A 5,327-nucleotide genomic window follows, 5' to 3' on the forward strand; every position below is an offset into this window, starting at 1 on the left:
AGACAACGAGGGACCCAGCGGGAACAAACCTTTGAATATCCCAACTGGTGAACAATTGTGACAGCACTACCAACAGAGATGTCAAGTTGAGCACTGAGTTGTTTGATGGTGATCCGTCGATCATCTCGAACGAGTGTGTTCGCACGCTCCGCCATTGCAGCAGTCACAGCTGTGCACGGCCGGCCCGCACGCGGGAGATCAGACAGTCTTGCTTGACCTTGCGGCGATGATGACACACGCTTTGCCCAACGACTCACCGTGCTTTTGTCCACTGCCAGATCACCGTAGACATTCTGCAAGCGCCTATGAATATCTGAGATGCCCTGGTTTTCCGCCAAAAGAAACTCGATCACTGCCCGTTGTTTGCAACGCACATCCGTTACAGACGCCATTTTAACACCTCCGTACAGCGCTGCCACCTGTCCGAAGTCAATGAAACTATACGAGACGAAGCGGGAATGTTTGAAAATATTCCACAAGAAATTTCCGGTTTTTTCAACCAAAATTGGCCGAGAAAAAAAATGTGTTGCATTACTTATTGAACTGCCCTCGTATAATTTTCACAGCAGTGAGTATTAAAATCACTCACGAAATAAGCAACACAATACCACACAAGCGGCTTGTAGCGAAATTGCATGTTAATGGAATATCGTCTCAGTTATGTGACTGGTTTAGTGATTTCCTGTCATAGAGGTGACAGTTCGTAGTAACTGACGGAAATTCATCGAGTAAAACAGAAGTGATTTCTGCCGTTCCAGTGTTATAGGCCCTTTGGTGTTCCGTACGTATACAAATGCCGTATTAGGTTGTTTGCAGATGATGATGTCGTTTATCGACTGGTAAAGTTATTAGAAGATCAAAATAAATTGCAAAACGATTTAGAAAAGACATCCGTATGGTGCAAAAATTTGCAATTGACCATAAATAAGGAAAAGTATGAGGTCATCCACATGAGTGCTGAAAGGAATCCGTTAAACTTCGATCACACAATAAATCAGTCAAATCTAAAGGCTCAACTAAATACTTAGGAAATAGAATTACGAACAACTTAAATTGGAAGGAAAACATAGAAAATGTTGTGAGGAACGCGAACCGAAGTCTGCGTTTTATTGGCAGGACACTTAGAAAATGTAACAGATCTATTGAAGAGACTGCCAGCACTACGTTTGTCCGTCCTGTTTTAGAATACTGCTGCGCAGTGTGGGATCCTTACCAGATAGGACTGCCGAGGTACATAGAGAAAGTTCAAAGAAGCGCAGTATATTTTGTATTATCGCGAAATTGGGGAGAGAGTATCACAGAAATGGTACAGGATTTGGGGTGAACATTATTAAAACAAAGGAATTTTTGCGTTGCGGCAGGATCTTCTCGTGAAACTTCAATCACCGACTTTCTCCTCCGAATACGGAGCTATTTTGTTGATGCCGACGTACACAGGCAGAAACGATCACCACGATAAAATAAGGGAAACCAGAGCTCGTACGGAAAGATATAGGTATTCGTTTTTTCCGCGCACTGTACGTGATTGGAATAACAGAGAATTATTGTAAAGGTGGTTCGATGAACTCTCTGCCAGGCACTTAAATGCGATTTACAGAGTGTCCATTGAATGTGAATGGATGGATGGACCTTTTCCGCCACGTGGGTCCTTAAGCCTGCGACGAACCTCTTTCCTTGGTCTTGTGCAGCGCGTCCTGCGTGGACGGGACTTCAAAGAAAACTGCATCAGATTCACTGCACTGCGCTGTCATAAGAGTATTCTCTTCATAATTTTGGAACAACGTTGCGCGTCCACAACCCGCACTGTGTGTCTGCAGTGTGGTCATCAGCGATATAACAAGACTCACTAAAGACGAAAGCAAACCGTAGGCGTATTTACTTCGTCTGGAGAGAGATGAAGCCTTCTATGAGCAATTAGTCTCCGACGCGATTATTCGCTGTTTAAATTTCTCTTAAAATCGAACTAAACTTCGGAATGCTGTCTAAGTTGTAACGTGCTGCACGAATTTGGGATCTACGATGACTGTTGCCGCGCGGGATTAGCCGAGCGGTCTATGGCGCTGCAGTCATGGACTGTGCGGCTGGTCCCGGCGGAGGTTCGACTCCTCCCTCGGTCATGGGTGGGTGTGTTTGTCCATAGGATAATTTAGGTTAAGTAGTGTGTAAGCTTAGGGACTGATGACCTTAGCAGTTAAGTCCCATGAGATTTCACACTTTTTTTTTTTTTTTTTTTTTTTTTTTTTTTACGGTGACTGTTCACTTACGGAACTGGCTGCATTCTCTGTATGCCGATCTGTTGTCTTCACTGGCCGTCGGTCGACTCACCATGATTCGTAATAAAAAGCAGGTTCTGGTACTGTGGCGTTCCTGGGGGAGGGCGGGGGCGGGGGTTATTTCTGAGCATTTTAGAAGCTTCACTACAACATTTTTACTGGTTGAAAATAAAATTCTGTCGTACCACATCTCAAAATCTGCAGTTCTCATTTTTTCTCGTCATAGGTACCGGTGCGGGGTACCGGCGTCTACCGTCGCAAATCAAGCGCTGGTCGACCCTAATTGTCACCTCAGGCCAACCCTTCAGACGTCCTTTGCCGTTAGAAATATTGTGTCAGACTCAAGTGTAGGTGTTATTAACATAACGGCTCGATGTTAAACTGCAGCGTGGAAGTACGGTGGAATTAATCAATATTTTATTTAGCTGTCAAAACTGTTAGCTGGTACCCACTATTTTTCTCCTGTCGCCACCCAACTTCTATGGATGAGGTCGTCTTCTGGGCTGAGGTGTGTCTCCACAACTTTATTATTTCTTACATTTTTCGGAAACCGTACATTCAGCTACACCAATAACCTAGAACGTTCTCCCTGTCTGGCACACACATTTCACGTCGACACCATCAGGGCCGGCCGGGGTGGCCGAGTGGTTCTAGGCGCTACAGTCTGGAACCGCGCGACCGCTACGGTCGCAGGTTCGAATCCTGCCTCGGGCATGGATGAGTGTGATGTCCTTAGGTTAGTTAGGTTCAATTAGTTCTAAGTTCCAGGGCACTGATGGCCTCATATGTTAAGTCCCGTAGTGCTCAGAGCCATTTGAACCATTTTTTGAACCTTCCGGTCATCCTCTGACTCCCTCTGTGCTAAGGTCGAGCGCCTTACGACATCCCTTAACACCACTCTGAAAGCTGTTTCTCGCCAAGTGCGAAAACATAATACTTTGCCTCGCGTACCTCTGCATTTGGAGTACGGTCTTCAATAAATGTGCTTGATTTATAACCAAAATAATTACATCTCAAAAGAACATTGTCTTTCATCTAGACATATTTAAAAACTCAGCTGCTGGTGTTTGTTGTTTTAGTCCTCGGTCCGAAGAATGGTTAGATGCAGCTCTCTGCGCTATTCTATCCTCTTCATCTCCGAATAACCACTGCGACCCGCCTGCTTACTATAATCATATCTTGGTCTCCCTCTACAATTTTCCCCCTTCAGTGCTAAACTGATCATTTCTTGGTGTCTCAGAATGTGTCCTCTCAAACGATTCCTTCTCTTATCCACGTTCTGACACAAATTTCTTTCCTCCTCGGTCATATTGAGTATCTCTTCATTAGTTACGCGATCCTCCTATTTAATCATATGCCTTCTTCTGCAGCACCACATTTCAAAAGCTACTAATATCTTCTTTTCTGAAATGGTTTTCTTCCACGTATCACTTCCGTACAAGGCTAGACGCCACAGACAAATACCTTCAAAAAGATTTCCTAACAAATTTATATATGATCTTAACAAATTACACTGTTTCAGAAACACTTTCCATGCTATAGCCAGTCTGCATTTTACATCGTCTCTACTTCTAGCTTCATCAGTTATTTCACTATCTAAATAACAAAACTCAACCACGACTTTTTATGTTTAAAGGTGTACGTATACAACTGTTATTGGATGTCTTAGGACGTGCATGTAATATCTGTATTGTTTAGTGTTGTGCACTACCTCGCCACAGACGGTGCTCTGCCCGGACACTACTTAGGTCATCTTTGCTGTGCGAAGATGTGCTAGTAAGTGTTGATCGCGAGGAAAGGAGATAGGGAGTTATAGCAGTGAACTTGTACAGGAAGGACGCAGAACGTGGTGCTCTTGGAATTATTTTTATTGATCCGATGGAAAATATTCTTTTACAAAAGGAATGTTATCATTACCCACTGAATGAGATGGATCTACTCTGACAGGTACTATTTTTAGAAGATTATGACTCAAAGTAACGGATTAAGATAGTCTATTTTACTTTACGACGGCAACATTTATTTAGGGATTGTTGGTTCAACATACAGGCATCTAAATCAGGATTGTGTTGCTATTTTTTTAAAGTTTTGTCACAGTCAATTTTAAAGGATTTGGAGAGACTAAATTAATTTAATCATTAATATGAGGACTTTTGCGGCTCCCCACGTCGGAGGTTCGAGCCCTCCCTCTGGCATGGGTGTGTGTGTTGTCCATAGCGTAAGTTAGTTTAATTTAGGTTAAGCAGTGTGTGGAATTAGGGACCGATGACCTCAGCTGTTTGGTCCCGTAAGACCTTACCATACATTTCCATCTTTCCATGAGGACTTTTGTCTTAGAGTATAATTTCATGTTGAGTTACATTTTTGTATTTCCCTAGTTTTGACCTTACGTGACTGTAATTTGTAATGAAATATTTTCTTATTGCTTGCTGAGCATTCAGTGGAGAAAATAGTGTCAAGAAATTTTTTACATGATTTTTAACACAGTTTATTGATAGGAATTTTTGTCTAGGGAGAAACTCAGATTATCTTATTTCATTATCCAGCTATCATTACCTGACGAAAATTCTTTTTTATGACAGATAAATTTTATGAGAACCAAGTTCGCAGTACCCAACGGCCTTGCCGCAGTGATAACACCGGTTTCCGTCAGATCACCGAAGTTAAGCGCTGTCGGGCTGTGCTAGCACTTGGATGGGTGACCATCCGGTCTGCCGAGCGCTGTTGGCAAGCGGGGTGCACTCAGCCCTTCTGAGGCAAACTGAGGAGCTACCTGATCGAGAAGTAGCGGCTCCGGTGTCGTAAACTGACATATGGCCGGGAGAGCGATGTGCTGACCACATGCCCCTCCATATCCGCATCCAGCGACGCCTATGGGCTGACGATGACACGGTGGCCGATCGGTACCGTTGGCCCTTCACGGCCTGTTCGGGAGGAGCTAAGTTCGATTGCATGTATTTAAGAGATAGCATTGCACTACTGTAATTCCGCAGCTGGTAACAGCTCAGAAACTAAGATATGCCTTTCCTTCTTTTCCTACAGGAATAGTGTCCG

At 43.7% G+C, this 5,327-nt stretch overlaps 1 pseudogene; it reads left to right on the forward strand.

Moving 5' to 3' along the window:
• Window positions 1–4,885: 4,885 nt before the first annotated feature.
• LOC126238087 (5S ribosomal RNA) lies at window positions 4,886–5,003 on the forward strand (annotated as a pseudogene).
• Window positions 5,004–5,327: the final 324 nt, after the last annotated feature.

The sequence above is a fragment of the Schistocerca nitens genome, chromosome 2 (assembly GCF_023898315.1).
Source record: "Schistocerca nitens isolate TAMUIC-IGC-003100 chromosome 2, iqSchNite1.1, whole genome shotgun sequence".
NCBI classification, from domain to species: domain Eukaryota; kingdom Metazoa; phylum Arthropoda; class Insecta; order Orthoptera; family Acrididae; genus Schistocerca; species Schistocerca nitens.